This window comes from Saccopteryx leptura, chromosome 1 (assembly GCF_036850995.1).
Source record: "Saccopteryx leptura isolate mSacLep1 chromosome 1, mSacLep1_pri_phased_curated, whole genome shotgun sequence".
Classification (NCBI taxonomy): domain Eukaryota; kingdom Metazoa; phylum Chordata; class Mammalia; order Chiroptera; family Emballonuridae; genus Saccopteryx; species Saccopteryx leptura.
Genome location: NC_089503.1, coordinates 261,692,408 through 261,709,044, shown reverse-complemented (window position 1 = coordinate 261,709,044; position 16,637 = coordinate 261,692,408). Strand labels below are relative to the sequence as shown.

Genomic DNA, 16,637 nt, shown 5'->3' with positions numbered 1-16,637 from the left:
CTGATGAGACTGTTTACTGTGTCAGAGACACAGTCCCTGTGACAGAGACTGGGAGAGAGACAAAGAGAGGGACAGGTAGTGACAGACAGACAGGAAGGGAGAGAGATGACAAGTATCAGTTCTTCGTTGCGGCACCTTAATTCATTGATTGATTTCTCATAAGTGCCTTGACCAGGGGGCTACAGCAGAGCGAGTGACCCCTTGCTCAAGCCAATGACCATGGGGACATATCTATGATCCCACACTCAAGCCAGCAACCCCGCACTCAAGCTGGTGAGCTCACACTCAAGCTGGATGAGCCTGCGCTCAAGCCAAAGGCCTAGGGGTTTCAAACCTGGGTCCTCTGCATCCCAGTCCGATGCTCTGTCCACTGCACCACTATCAGGTCAGGCCAGTTGACCCCTTTTAAATATGAAAAACCAGCCTGACCAGTGGTGGCACAGTGGATAAAGCATTGAACCGGGAGATCCCTGGCTTGAAGCCCAAGGTCACTGGCTTCAGCAGGGTGTCACTGACTTGGCTTGAGCCCCCCCCCCCCACAAGGCATGTATGAAAAACAAATCAATGAACAACTAACATGGTGCAACTGCAAGTTGATGTTTCTCATCCCTCCCTTCCTGTCTCTTCCTCTCTGCCTCCCCCCCCCCCAAAAAAAAGGAAGAAATGAAAACCAGGTCTCTGCCTCTGTCTCATATGTTCTCAATTTAAACCAAATCTAAAGAAAATACAGAGGTTATAGGTGCCAGTCAGCCATGCTAACTGCTAACTGCCCAGGGCATCGATGCCACATCGAGGGACAGGTCTTATTAAGCAGGGACTTCCTTTACTCTCAGAAGAACGTGATGCCAGGGGTCCCCTGCACATGCCATGAAGGTCTCAAAGCACTATTCCCATCTTCTCTTGAAAGGCTCCTCAGCCTGGCACCCGCCCAAGAGCTTCCTGCCTGCTTGCTAACAACCTGCATAGCCAAGGGAGGGCAGTGCCAGGGCAGTGTCCTGTGAAGTCTCTGGTGAGGTGACACCTGGAGACAGCAGCTTCTTCCAGAACTATTTCAGCCCCAGCCATGTTCCCTCAGTCTCCCGAGGAGTTCCTCCTCCCCAGGATGGCGGCCCACAGCCCTGCCTGAGAGGGCAGGCAAGTCCCAAAGCTGAGGCGTGGGCTTTTTCATGCGTGTCAATCCCCTGTAACCATCCGGGACTGGACAGTAGGAAGAACATGGTTTTCAGAATCAGAGGACCAGTGTTTGGATCCCAGCTATACTTCCTATTAGCTGCATGTCACTGGGCAAGTCACTTAACTTCTCTGAGCCTCATTTTTCTCATCTGTAAAACATATTGTGTCCCATATAGAATTTCTATGAAAATTCTCTGAGCCAATGTAAATAAAAGCACGTGAAACAGTAGGCGCTCCATCGGTGTTAGCTGCAGCCCCTCCCCATCAGCCCCAATGGCAGGAAACTGGGCATGAGGGTAAGTTCTGTATTCAAGAGGGTCCTGAGCCCGTGGTCCAGTCACATGTGCAGGGGTCAGGGAGAGACAACTTTGGAGTCAGGTAGTGCTCTCTGTGACAGCCACCTTCTTATCTGCTTACTCTGCAAAGGGAGACCATTGTAACTAAAAACAATGTGAGAGGGAACCACTCTACCTTTGTCGCTGTCTCCCAACGTGGCATCAATGCTCTGGGCATCCATACTGTCAATATGACTAGATTAAAATTGGCTTACGATATTATGTAGAACAGCGAGTGGGACATCGTTAGGTGTCCTAAGTCAGTACTCAGCACTGAACGTGGATTTCCTGTTCACTTTGGCTTATGCCACGTGCAGGAAGGAGAGGAGGAGATGAGGAGAGGAACTCTGCTGGGGGCTCCCTCAGCCTCTGGGAGGACCGACAGTGCCAACCCGAGTGCTGTGTGGAACAGAGTTTAGGGAGGACAGTCTCTCCCAAGGCGAAGGGCTGGGTCGAAGGGGTGCTGCGTCTTCCTTCCTTCTGCCTCCCACTTCAAAGCCGATGTGTTTCCCATCTGGATCACTTTCTGGACTATGCAGTATGTACGATCAGGAAAGGGGGAGAAAGAAAAACAAACAAAAAGGAACTTCTACGTACATTCAGTTTAGGAGGGTGCACAGATGTGAGAGGGCCCAGGTCTGACTGTATCCCGTGGGAGAACGCAGTGACTGAAGGCCAAGTCTATGCTGGAAAATCCAGTCGTTTATTCTGCCTTGCTGGCATTCAGCCCGATGGCGGCAGGAGCCTGAGTGGGCCAAGGAGAAGCTGCTCCTGTTGTGGCACATCTTCCCTACCAGGGACACAGATACCATCCTCCCCCGTGGAACAAGCAGACTGGCATTGAGTGCAGCTTCCACCGGCCTTCTCCTCTTCCTCTGGATTCTTCTTCTTCTTCTTTTTTGAAGTGGAGGAACCTTCTTCACTTTAATGGTGAGGCCCAGAGAGTTGAAGTTATTTCTTCCAGGGCACACAGCAGTTAGGTTTCCAATCTGACAAATCCAGTGACACATCCGCCCTAGCCTGTTGGTGGCTACTGGGGACATGGCAGCGCCCCTACCAGTGTAGGGTTCACATGGAGTGGAGGACCATTTGGGAGAAGGGATGCCAGCCCAGTTGCAGCTAGGACCAGGAGAGTTTGAGGAGATTTCAAAGAGCTGTCCAGGAACAGAGAGGTCATGGCACTTACCTGGAGCAGTCTCTGACTCCCCACTCTTAAATCAGGCAGAGGGGGGACCCTCCCACCTGCCCACCTTTCACCTGTGGGACTGAGGCAGAGTTCAAAGGAATGCCTTCCACACAGCCCCTGGGACAGTATCTGTGAACTTCCTTCCTGACTGTCCTTTATATACTGGGAAGCTGGCAGAAAGGAGAAACTTGTTGAAGGAACACAAGCCCTGCTTAAGATGTCTCATCCCTGGTCCTGGCCAGTTGGCTCAGTGTTAGAGCATCGGCCCTGCATGTGGATATCCCGGGTTCGATTCCCAGTCAAGGCACACGGAAGAAGCGACCATCTGCTTCTCTACTCCTCCCCCCTCTCACTCTCTCTCTCTTCCCCTGGTGCAGCCATGGCTCCATTGGAGCAAGTTGGCCCCAGGCACTTAGGATAGCTCCATGACCTCAGGCACTAAAAGGATCTTGATTGCTGAGCAACGGAGCAACACCCCAAATGGGCAGAGCATTGCCCCTAGTGGGCTCACCAGGTGGATCCTGGTCAGGGCAAATGTAGGAGTCTGTCTCTGCCTCCCCTTCTCTCACTGAATAAAAAAAAAAAAAAAAAGTCTTATCCCAGTAGGTCCCTGGAGAGATGTGTCCCAGGACAGGGAGACAGTGTAAGGAGATGGCTGCACAAACCCAGGGTCCCACTTCCCTCCCCCATACCTGTTCCACCAGCAGCTGAAGACTGAGCTCAGTTACCTGAACCATAGCCACTGAGGGACAGGGACAGGGAGGCAGGTGGGGATTTCTGGAGCAGGCATTTGCAGATCCAGTCTTATGGCTGCCTCCCTGCCTTACCTGGACCCACGCAGGCTGCACAGGGCTTCTGAGGCAGCCAGGATAGCAGTCTGTCAGGTCACAGTGGTGGGGACCCCACCGATCAGCCACTTTCCTTGAGGGCCAGGAAGACCTTGTGGGACCTTAGTCTTCTCAGGCAAATCTGTTTCCACATAGAATCACACTGGCAGAAGGCAGAGTCTGGCTTCTAAGAGTGGTTGGTGACTATGACAGTTTCTTGTGCCAGAAAACTACAGTGTTCAGTGTGTACCAGCCCCTATGCAGGATGGAGCCCTGCTCAGGACAGACCACCAGGTGCTGTTCCACATCACTCCCTGCCCCAGACCCTGAGCCGAGACGACACCCTGGAGCCCCCACCCTGCCCTCCTCTTGCCCCTCCCTGCACTCAGGTGACAGGATCCCCACAGGTGCCCCAGTTTAGTTTTCCTCAAGGAGATAGTGGTGAAAAATGTGGACTCAACAGTGGAAGCAAGAGACAGGGAGGCCAGCTGATGTCAGCGCTGTGGCCCCAGAGGACGTCAGGGCTGAGACCCACAGACCTGTCTCCAGAGAGGCCCCAGGCTGGGCTGCTGTTCATACCTGTGACTAGAGCAGAGCAGGGGCTGGTGCTGGACACACGCCAGCCCCTAACCCTCTGTCTCACCAGTTGAGAGGCTGGGATTGCCCCCCTCCCCCCCTGTGCTGCAGAGCTCTGACCCTCAGCACCTCTCCAGGGGGCATCCAGACCTCTCCTGCCTAGCGGAGTCTGTGCCAGGCCCTGGTGACACCGGATGTTCTTGAGGTTTTACCATCCATGGGTCAGGTCAGTGATTTCTAAAAATTTAAGAGCAATCCTTATGAACAGTTGATAGGCGATTACTCATCTTTCAAAAATTTCTAATCTCTAAAGCCCCCAAATGGAAATGTCCCAGTTATTTAGACAATGGAAAAAAAAAAAGTAGAGCCCAAGGACCTGCAAAGTTAGAAAAAAATATATCAGGAGTTTGAGCCTAGTGTTAGAGCCCAGCAATTGTCTTCAGTCACCAGTCCTATATGTTTAAAAACAAAACAAAACAGAACTGGATTTATATCCTAGTGCCTTTACAAGTAGCATTTCACTCACTCTACAGAAGCCCTGTGAGGTAGATCCTGCTGTTAGCTCCCATCTGCGGGTGACACCCACAGCACAGGGGCAGGTGAAGGAGGGGCTGGGCTATAGGGCAGTTGGGGTGAGGTCTGGAGAGCCGGAGGCCCAGGTGGGGGGGGGGCAGAAAGGGGGCAAGGGGATCACCGCCAGTGGCGAGGTCTGCACTGCTGCCCTGGAGATACAGAACTAGAGCTGTTGATCACGGCTCAGGTTCAAAGCCAGGCACTTGACTTGCCAGGTATAAAACCTGCGGCCTCATTTGCTGCATCTGTCAGGTGGGGATAACAGCAGTGCCTCTCGGGAGGCCTTGGGGTGCAGCTTGCCTCTGGCCATACTTAGTCCAATACCTAAGGTAACGCTCAGCAGTAGGGAACTTCAGAGGAGGCTTTTCCCCTGCTCAGCATCACTGGCCTCTGCTGTTCGGCTTGGACATCTTCTGGCCAGACGAGATAGGAGGGACGGCAGCTGTGTCCCACAGCCTTCCCCAGCAGCAGTGACCCTGTTTCTGAGCTGTGGGAGGCTGGTGATCAGCTTTTCCTAACAGCTTCCGGGTCCTGGCTCTTCAGGGAGACAGCAGTAAGAATCCCCAGCTGTGTGGGGGAAGGAGGGAGGCAGCGGGAAGGAAGCCCTATCTGCGATCTGCCAGCACTGCTCAACTCCCTCTTCCCTTGGAGAAGGGAGCTGCTAGGCTGAGGGGCTAGGAGTCAGGACAAAGCCTAGAGCCCAGAGGAGGGAGCGGTGAGAGCTGAGCAGACAGGGCAGTCCAGCCCTCGCTGCCGGGAAGGCTGTCACCAGGAACAGCCAAGTTCAGGAGACCTCCATGTCCTGGGAGCACTGTGGAAGCCACCCTGACAGCTGCATTCTAAAGATGACACCTTTCTGCCGAGTCAGGAGGCTGAGTTAAGAACAAGGCAAACTCAGGAACACTTTTTAGAGCCAGGAAGGAGAGGAGAGAAAGGGAGGAAGGGAGAGGAAAAGGACAGATGGGCGAGTTCATAGATTTAGCTTCCAGCCTTCCTCTCCTTACTGAATGTCTTAGTCGACTTGGGCTCTATAACAAAATGCATAGGTGGGGTGGCTTAAACAATAAACATTCATCCTCAGAGTTCTGGGGGCTGGAAAGTCTAAGATCAAGGTGCTGGCTGATTTGGTGTCTGACCCACTTCCTGGCTTGCAGATGGCTGCCTTCTTGCTGTGTCCTCATGGTGGAGAAAGAGGGTCTGGTCTCTTCCTCTTCTTGTAAGGTCATTCATCCCATCATGGGGCTCCACCCTCACAATCTCATCTAAACCTAAACATCACCCAAAGGCTCATCCTCCAAATACCATCCCATTGGGGGTTGGGTCTTCAGTATATGAATTTGGGGGAACAGAAGCAGTCAGTCCATGGCACTGAGCATCTGCAGGCTGCAGTGTCCAGCCCTGTGCTGCCAGCCGTGGGAGCACAGAGCAGGTGGGAGTCAGGGCTCCCAGCTCCAAGGGTGCAGAGCTCCTTGAGGACTGGAGATCCTGGAGTCAGGAGATGGATCCTTCTCTACCTCTCATCCCCAGGTGGCTTCGGACCACTTCCTTGTTCCCTCTGAGCCGAGTCACCTCCTTGGTAAATTGGGAAAAACGGGGGGAAAAATTGTGAGAATTTTATTGAAGTATAATATAAAAATATGCACAACTCATGGATGAAACAAGCAGCCAGATGATTTTTCACAGTTCTCATGTAAATAGAGCCCTAGGGGCCCTCGCCCATAATTCAGGTGGTTAGAGCATCAGCCCGTATGCCAAGGTTGTAGGTTCAATCCCCGGTCAGGGCACCTACAAGAATCAACCAGTGAACGCATAAATAAGCGGAACAACAAATCAATGTCTCTCTCCTTTCTGCTCTCTCTGAAATCAATAAAAATTTCAAAAATTTAAAAGATGAGAAGTTTTCTTTAAAAGAAAACCCTAGGATCGCTTCTTGGCCTTTTGGCTAAGATCGAGTGTAGTATCTGTTCTTCTCAGTTTAAAAGAAAACCCTAGGAAAAGATAGAACATAAAAGTATCCTCTGCTTCACTTCTAACTAGTCCGTCCATCCCTGACACTGTTATATTTACCTCTCTGTAAGCATCTTATTAAGAGATTCTTATATGCTGCATCCTTTTTGTGAGAGGCCAGCCCATGTGTGTCGCTCTCATCACCCCGTAATGTGCTCCTGCATGAATATTCCACCATGCACAAGATTGAAGTTTCCAGGCATTTCCAGTTTAGGACTCTTACACATATGCTGCTAGGTCTTTTCGTAAACACATGTGAACATTCCTACTGGGTGTACACCTACAAGTGGAATTGCTGGGTCATATGCCAGTCCTTCTCAGTGTGGTCGAGGACACCCGCACTGCCACAGGTGACGTGGAACAGTCTCACTTCCTTCACGTCCTTGCCAAAACTTGATGTTGTCGAGCTTTCCACTGACCCCCTGTAGTGGTTTTTTCTTGGGATTTAATCATGGTTTTAATTTGCATTTTTGTGATGACAGATCGTGATGAGCACTGTTTATACATTTTTTTTTCCATTTGCATACCCTAGTTTATGAAGCGGCTAGCTAAAATCTTTTGTCTATTTTTAATTTGGTTTCTGTCTTTTCATTAGAGATGTGTAAGAGTTCTGTTCTGCATTCTGATGTGTATTGGAAATATCTCCTTCCACTCTCTGGTTTGCCTTTTAACTCTCAGTGAAGACTTCTGAGGAGGAGAAATTCTTACTTTGTCAATATTTTCCCATTATGGTTGGAGATTTTATGTCCTGATTAAGAAATTGTTGCCTATCCAGAGGCCAAGAAGTTGTTCTTCTATGTTTTCTTCTAGAAGCTTTAGTGTTTTACCTTTCATATTTATATCCACAATTCATCTGGAATTGTGTGCATAGTGTGAAGTAGGAGTCAAAATTTACTTTTTTTTATAAATGGATACCAGCAGCAATTAATAAAAATAGCTTTACTTTCCCACTGCTCTGCACTGTCCCCTTTGTCACAAACCGAGTGACCATATATGTGCAGGACTATTTCTGAACTCTATTCCATTCCACTGGTCAGTTTCTCCAGCTTTATGTCAATACCTCATCGTCTTAATTATTCTTACTTCGTAAGGCTTGAAATCTGCTAACATATACCATCCAGCTTTGTTCTTTTTCAAGATGGTTTTGGTTATTCTTGTCCCTTTGCATTTTAATATTTAAGCTGCTGGGATTTTGAGTGAGACTGTGTTACCTCCACAGATCAATTTAGAGAGAATGAACATCTTTAGAATATTAAAGTCTTCTGAATATATGAACCTGACATATGTCGGCATTTGTTTAGGTTTTTCTTTAAATTTATCATAATAATACTTAACAGTTTTCAGTGTAGCGATTGTGTGCAACAGCAGTTGTTCCCAGGCATGTACATTTTCTAAAAGGCCTGTTTTTTAATTTTTGAAATCTTCATTGCTACTATATAGAAATGCAATTGTATTTTGCATACTGACCTTGAATCCAGACACTTCGCTAAATTTATTGTAAGGGTTAATGCTAAATTTATCGTAAGGATAAATTTCAAAAGGCTCACTAACTCTTACCTGTGTGCAGAGGAACTGAGGCAGGACTAGGACTCAGTGCCGAAGGTCAGTTAGTGAAGGAGGACAGCAGAATGAGAAGGGCAGTGAGCCCGGGGGGCAGGATCCGCCTGGCCAGTTAAAGGAGGGAGAACCCTATGGAGAGAAACAGCACGAGGAACCCATCTTGGACGGACCCTGAGAGTGGCTGCGGCGACCTCAGTGGGTTGTAATGTTGGCACTGCACTTAGAGCCTGTGAGACCCTGTCACATCCGCTCTGCTTTGACCCCCACTGCACAACTATGAGGTCAAGTGTCAAGTCTTCTCATGTCACTTTTAGAACTAAGGAAAGGGCTCCGAGAGTTAAGAGGCTTGGCCAAAGTCTCTCCATAGGAAGTCAGTGGTAAGACAGGCTTCCCCACTTGATGGAGAGGCTTTCTCCTGCTGTCAGATGGTAGCATGGCCTTGATGAGACAGGCCAGGGGAGCAGGAAAGAGTATCAGGAGATAAGTGATGGAAGTGTTGAGATCTGTGTTTAGAAGACCTCTGTGCAGAATGAGAGGCAGCCCGCCATCTTGAAGGTTGTAACCACAGACTGGGCCCAGGATGATGCAGGCCCTAGGGGGAGGGGAGGTGGGCACCACAGTGGAAGGAGCCACAGCACAGGCCAGGGGCCACGGGTCGGGCCCACAATCCCTAAATGCAATACATACTAGTGAAAGCATGCCTTCGGGGCTTTTAGATCTCAATTTCCCCTAAAAATAAAAAAAAAATTTAAAAAGCAAAACTTGCATGGCTTTTACTCTTTCTCAGCTAATCTTCTGATTAAAACTAAAACCAAAACAGACAGAAAACCATCCTCCGCATCTGTTCTGCTGGACCCCCTCTTCCAGGGCTGTGGGCTCCCAGCTCCTGTTACACACTGACCTCATTCTCTCTCTGTGGGCTGCCCCCTCAGCCTCTTGGAGATGACCCACCTTGGCTCGTGTGCATCCTGTTAGCTCAGTCCTCTCACCCCGTGACTCCCTTTTATTTTTATTTATTTATTTATTTTGTATTTTTCTGAAGCTGGAAACGGGGAGAGACAGTCAGACAGACTCCCGCATGCGCCCTACTGGGATCCACCCGGCACGCCCACCAGGGGGCGATGCTCTGCCCACCAGGGGGCGATGCTCTGCCCATCCAGGGCGTTGCTATGTTGCGACCAGAGCCACTCTAGCGCCTGAGGCAGAGGCCACAAAACCATCCCCAGCACCCGGGCCATCTTTGCTCCAATGGAGCCTTGGCTGCAGGAGGGGAAGAGAGAGACAGAGAGGAAGGAGAGGGGGAGGGGTGGAGAAGCAGATGGGCGCTTCTCCTGCGTGCCCTGGCCGGGAATCGAACCCAGGACTTCTGCACGCCAGGCCGACGCTCTACCACTGAGCCAACCGGCCAGGGCCCCGTGACTCCCTTTTAAATGGCTCTGCTGCACCCTGTGCTCCCGCAGCATGAACTTGGCGGTGGCGGATACCAACAATCCTTTCCCTCTTCTCAAAGCATGCTTGGTCGCTGATCTCACCAGAGCCTCTCAGAGTGTGTGTGTCCGAGACAGCAGTCCTGATGTGCTGCCCCAGAGGGAAGACCAAGGGGAGCCCAGGAGAAAATGACTCACTCAAGACCATAGCTATCGATGGGCTAGAGGAGCCAGTTCAAGCCATTGTCATTCTACTCCACCTTTAAAACAAACCAACAACAACAATAAAAAACAACCAGAGCAGGTAGGGTGTTGATAGCTTGGGCAACAGTGAGATTACCTACACTGGCTTAGTTTTGTCTCTCATACAGTCCAGTAGTGGGTTTGGGAGATTTCCATGGACCCCAGCCCTGAAGGAAGCCCGGCCTCTGAAGACCTCTTTCCTTTCAGTCATCCCATCCCAGTGAAGAAGGCTTGGAGCTGGGCAGGCGGGACGTGGCCGATTCGAAGGCCGGGTACGCTGAAGGCAAGGTGGGCAGACTGTGGGTCCTCTGGGTCCTGCGGTTACAGCCAGCGTACTCACTCTTCCCTTCATGTGCCCAGCCAAGTGAGCTTCTCAGCAGTGTCTCCACACCCTCTCCTTGTGGTATGAACTGCTACTCTATTTCAGTTGGGAGTCCCTAGTGTAGAAAGGGCAATACGTCTCTGCAGAACAGCCAGGTGGGGAGGAGGGACCGAAGCTGATGCGTGCTGCCTGCTTGGAAAAGGCTTTCTGGGGAAACCTTTCTGGACCTCCAGCTATGCAACCCCTTTCTCATGAGACACTTCCCGAGACACCCTGGAGCATCTGTGAGACATCTCCTCTGAGACCTGTGAGGCCACTGGAGAGACTGCTGAGCTCTTCTCCAGAACTGTCTCCATTCGACCCACTTCTGAGGTCCAGGGACATGTCATGGCAAGTGAGGATGGAAGGAAAACTGCCAAATTTTACTTAAAATACCAAATGGGACTCACATTCACTGAGCCCCTCCTCTCTGTGTCAGACACATGTGCTGTCCCAGCGTCTAAGCTTTAGAATAAAGCATACATAGTAGTACCTTTCAGCTGAGAAAGACTTTGATCCCAGGGATCATTTGCAATGTCTAAGACATTTTTAATTGTCACAGCTGGGCGGGAGAGGGGGCAGAGAGTGAGTACAGTTGGCATCTACTATATAGAGGCCAGGGATGGCCCTGAAGTGCCTACGATACACAGGACAGCCCCTTACAACAAAGAAGGATCTAGCCCAACTTGTCAATATGCCGAGACTGAGGAACCCCATTGCAATTGACAAATGCACAAAGAAACACTAGAATTCAGAGCTAAGCAGCTTCCCTGAGACCTTTCCCCAGCTGTGCACTGCCCACGTGTCTGACCTGAAAGCCTGTACTTCTTTGGTTACAAAATGCCCCTTCCAGAGCAACATCCCACCAGGTCCCACCTGTCCTGGGAGAGAAGAAATGTCATTGTTTCTCACTTGGTAAGCACACAGGCACCTACACCTGCCACCCAGAAGCCGGTGAGCTCTGAGCAGCTGCTCAGGGCAGACTCTTCCCACCTGTGCTCAGAGGGTTACAGAGGTCTGAGCTCCTCCTCTGCCCTCCAGAAATGTGTTACAGTATGTGCACAGGGCTGGTACATGCCAGTTGACGATATTGCCCAGAAACCCATGGCCTTGGCCCTGGTGGGGATCATCAGCTCTTGGGAGCCTCAGGGGAGAATTGGGGTCCTGACATCAAGGAGAATAAGCCTGATTCTGAGGCTGGGCTGGGGAACTGGGGTGGGGGTGGCGGTGTTTGCAGCGCTCTATTGGTGGGTGGGTGATAAAATAGACCACTCACTCTCCTCTGTGTCTTCCACTTCACAGTCTAACATTTGCTCTGCTTCCTCTAGTGACTTTCATAGCCCTAGCAACATTCTTGTTGACCTTAAAAAAGTGTTGAAAGACACCGTTTCCTCTGAGTTGCTGAGACAGAACAACCATTCTGCCGTTGCACTGCCCAACCCCTCGGCAGAGATTCAGCGAAGACATAAGTAAAGCAACAGCCCATCCGGAAACAGAGCGGCCAGTGGGTTGGGACTTGGTGCAGTGGGGAGGCAGCAGATAAACCTGCAGGGTGCCTGAGGGCCAGCTTCTGGGGTTTCTTGACTTCCAGACTAACCACTTAGAGCAGTGGTTCTCAAAGTGTGTGCCAGGGATCACTGGTGCACCCTAGAAGATTTCCAGGTGCGTCCTATGGTATTCCAGAGAAATATGTGCCTGTTGGGGACCAAAAAACCAACAGGGTTTTTGTAGTTTAGATTTTTGGGGAACAAAGTTCTGGGGAATTGGCTGTAAGCTAACAGTCTGCCCAACCCTGCCGCGAACCAGTGCAGCTCCTAATAACGGTGCGGAATTAAGGAAATATACTCATCAAGAAAAAATGGGACCGGGAGGACTCTTCAAATGCTGATGGCAATATCTGAGTGCCCCATAGCCCCAGTTTGCTTTATTATATAGCCATATGCAAATCAAGGACCTTGATACAAAGTTGGCACATCCAAGCCTAAGATAGGAACTCTTCCAAGGCAAAAACAGGATACATTAGTGAAATCTACCAACATCTGAAAACAAACAAAGAATCAGAGGAAGGGGATGTAAATTGCTTCCAGCAACCCAAGGAAGGAAGTGAAGTGGGTGCAAATAATCATCATAGCCAAATATGGAGATGGAGCGGGGAGAACTTAGCCTTTTGCTAAGCCTCGAGTCTAAAATGGCTTTTTGCCATTTACGGTCCACTACACAATCCCAACCTCACTTACCTGATTAGGTTGCAAAAGGCGGTTAAGCTGTGGTGCTGGATTGTTTACACTACCCTCCATGTTCTCAGGAAAGACTGGAGGCAAGTTTCTTCTATCCTTTGTTTTTTGTAAAGTTAAGATGATATATATGGTGGGGGTTTTGGATTGGTGATTAAACATAAGGAATTGTCTTTTGAAGCCTTTTGATTTCTATAAAAGAAGAATATGTGGCAATATCTTAAAAAGCTTTGAATATTTTATTACAATTTTCAAATCCTATTTATGTGAATTAGGATTTTCTACCCTCAACACAATTAAGAGTAAAAAGAGAGGAATTCTTCAATGTATTGACAGGGAAATGAGAGTTTGTCTTTCAAATATATGTCCAAACATTGAAGAAATGGCTAGGACACATCAGGCTCATGTTTCTCATAAACACAAAAATGAAAAAACTTAGGCCCTGGCCGGTTTGCTCAGTGGTAGAGCGTCAGCCTGGCGTGCGGAGGTCCCAGGTTTGATTCCCGGCCAGGGCACACAGGAAAAGCGCCCATCTGCTTCTCCACCCCTCCCCCTCTCCTTCCTCTCTGTCTCTCTCTTCCCTTCCCGCAGCCAAGGCTTCATTGGAGCAAAGATGGCCCGGGCACTGGGGATGGCTTTGTGGCCTCTGCCTCAGGCGCTAGACTGGCTCTGGTCGCAACAGAGCAACCCTCGGATGGGCAGAGCATCGCCCCCTGGTGGGCGTGCCAGGTAGATCCCGGTCGGGTGCATGCAGGAGTCTGTCTACTGCCTCCCATTTCCAGCTTCAGAAAAATGAAAAAAAAAAAAAAAAAAGAATGAAAAAACTTAACACATTTGCAGCTGAACCTGACGAATTTACTAAATCTTACTAAGAATGTATCTATATATATAAAAAGATAACTTTTTGTCATTTTTTTATTTTTTAACCCCTCTTTTTTATGAATTCTAAAAAGCATAACTCAAAAAATGTAACATAAAAATGTTTTTTAATGTCAGAATAAATTTAATTTTGTCATATTTATTTCATCATAAATGCACACTTGGACTTTATATTTTTTTCTTTAATATTTGACTTACTCATTATAACATATTTCTCAGAAATTTGTATATAGTACACCTACAATTATTTGTAGGATTTTATATGCACCCCAACTTCAAAAAATTTGAGAACCACTGACTTAGAGGAATGCAGGGCTGTGTCTTTAGAACTAGCTGGTTCTGGGGGGTCTGGGAGGGGAAAGCAGGGTCTGTCTGGAGCAATGTGGCTGCCAGTGTTTAGAGAAGGGAGCTGTTGGGATGTCCCTTCCCTTCCTCCCTGCCTGCCCGATGAAGTCCCCAGTTCTCCCGGGGCTTCTTGAAATAACATTAGCAGAGTAGACACCCCAGTTATTAGAGGGGGAGGGCAGGTCCACATTCAGGCAGTGCTGCCCTTTATTTCAAGTGTCCTCACTGCTAATGGAGCACAGGTCTGAACACATGTGCACGCGCCTCCTTGCTTGTGGCACGGGAGGAATTATTCCTGTGAATGTCTGTGAAGGGACAGGAACAATGAGGTGCAGTGAATGAGCTGTTGTAAGAGGCCTTTCATGAGGCCTGAATGACAAGGAAGGGTGCCAGCACTGGCAGTATCCAGAGCCAGAAAACCAGAGAGGACTTTGGCTCCTGACACAGCAGGGCTGCGGAAAGAAGGCACGGAGCCCCTCCCTGCGGCTACTCCTGGGCAGACTGCAGCAGAGGAAGGTGGGCCTGCGCTGTGGGATGCCCGCAGATCAGGACCAATTCTCCGAAAGAAAAAACTAAGGAAGGAAGGAAAGCCCAGCCTCATCTTCTCTCTGATAAAACGTGGAGAACTTTATTCTCCCCTCTTTCAGAGGTGGAGGCTGAATCAGGAAAAGGAAATTGGTGCCAGTTTCAGCGATTTCTGAGGCAAATAGCTAGAAGACTTGCCATTTTTTATTTTCCTAACACCAGCCCATTAATGTTTCTTCTTCCAACCTTTTTAAGCCTCTCTGGCTTCTCTTTCTCCTTTCTTTAAGAGTCATTTACTGAATATGTGGAGACAGATCAAGTAGCAGGCTGATAGGTAAAGAACAAGCAATTTAAAAGAGAGGATGGAGTCAGGGCTGCCATAACTTCAGGCCCCCAGTGTGAAATGGCAGGCAGAGAAGCAGGGGACACAGGAAGGCTTTGTGGAGGAAGTGGTATTTGAGTGGGACACTGAAGAGTAGGTTATCACAGGCTAAAGGCTGGGTCACAGGAACAAGTTGTGAAGGAGATTCTAGATTGAGCCAACAGCCTGGGCCAGGCTATGAGGGTTCTATACCGAGTGGTACCAGGAGAAATGGTGAGGAACCAGTAGGGGGTGGAGGGTGAAACAGTAAGACAAAACTGGAAAGAGAGGTTGGGGTCCAGGTCACGTAGAGTCATGAATGCCCTGGGAGCACAGGTGTCTGAGGAAGGAAATTAAGACTCTTACTCCAAAGGGAGAGACTGAAAGGACCTCAACCTGGAGTGACTAGATCTGTGTTTCAAAAAGTAACATCTCAGCCTGACCTGCAGTGGCGCAGTGGGTTAAAGTGTCGACCTGGAATGCTGAGGTCGCCAGTTTGAAACCCGGGGCACATATGGGCATTGATGCTTCTTGCTCCTCCCCCCTTCTCTCTCTGTCTCTGTCTCTGTCTCTCTCTCTCTCTCTGTCTCTTCTCTCTAAAAAATGAATAAATAAAATTAAAAAATTAAAATTAAAAAAGTAACATCTAGTGCTGCTAGGCAGAGGCTCTGTTTGAGCTGGGAGAGAGCTAAGCAGGAGGTTTGTTCGTCCATTCATTCAACGGACATTTCTCAGGTTCCAACTCTGCAGCAGGCAGTGTGCGAAATTATACAGTCCAGAGGAATCCCGGTAATTGGGACTGTTTCTACAGACCTTTCCCGAGGACACACTGAGACACCCCTGGTGGCACAGGAGGCTCTCCTGCCAGCTTCCCTCCAGTCCCAGAATCCCAGACCGCACCAAGTCAGAACTGGCAGTAGACACAGACAGCCCCTCTGGGAAACATCCAAAACACTGACAAATCCTGTTTTGGATCCTGCAGGAAAATCTTGGCTCTGCTGTGGGTAACAGCAGAGAAGGGGGTGCTTTTAGGACAGTTTGCCTGCCTAGGGCTGCTGAGGGCTTCTAGCATTATCCCCCCTTCCTTTCACTTAGAGTGACCTCCAGAGTGAAAATCCAGTTCAAAGTACAATCTTTAAACTATTGTTTCTTGGTTTTGTCCTGTTAAAATTAATATCAGCCTTATATACTTTTATTCACTCCTGGCGATACTTTTAATAATTACCCACTCTTCAAGCCATTGTACCTTAAAATGAAAACAATAAAACAAGTCTACTCCAAAATTATATTACGTGTTGATAACCTACAGATCTCTTACACTTATTTTACTTTTAATGCTGATAGTGGTGGTGATGGGAGGAAGAATGTGGCTACTAGTCCACAGATGTCTCTTCCCATTAAAATGTGCTCCAGGCCCTGAAAAGCTGCCTTCACTTCTGCAGGCTACAAGATTTCTTCTGCCATGCTAAAACGCATTCAGCCAAACACCTCCTCGCCAGTACACCCTGACTTCTGTTAGTTAATTAATAATAGCTCACCCAGCGTGTGACTTCTGCACAGAAGCAATCAGATCCCCATAAGCAGCAGCTACGATATCATCTCTGCATTCATCTGCACTGTGTTTCCCCTGGACCCTCACCTTGCTGCACTCAGCTCGCCCCCCTCCCCCTCCCCCACCCTCCCGCACCCGCCCTAGTCACTGCATTTACTTCACAATGAAGGTCTTTTCCAGTCGAGGTCCCAGATGCAACCAACCAGCACTTCCCTTCTTCCGCCACCCCCGCCTCCCCCTCCTCTCTCCTCCTCACCCCTCTTGTCTTCATTCCCCTTCCCACCCCCAGATTTCCCATCACACATTGGGATCCCATGCTCCCTCCCCATAGACCTCCTCCTGCTGGGGTGCTGCCCCCACTCCTCGCTCGCCTCTCTCTCTGGGGTCTTCAAGAAAGTTTCAGGAGGGAGTGGAACTGGGGGACTAACTAATATGTTCAATTCCTCCTTTTCTTTTTACCCTCAACTTATTGA

At 49.3% G+C, this 16,637-nt stretch overlaps 1 protein-coding gene and 1 non-coding gene across 4 annotated transcripts in view; both read left to right on the top strand.

The window, feature by feature from the left end:
• The window catches only part of LZTS1 (leucine zipper tumor suppressor 1), a 69,429-nt gene that overhangs the window by 9,632 nt on the left and 43,160 nt on the right, over nucleotides 1-16,637 (top strand). The window lies entirely within an intron of this gene.
• On the top strand, nucleotides 6,593-6,784 carry LOC136390069 (U2 spliceosomal RNA). Its single transcript, XR_010748579.1, has one exon. It is a non-coding gene; the product is annotated as a U2 spliceosomal RNA (small nuclear RNA).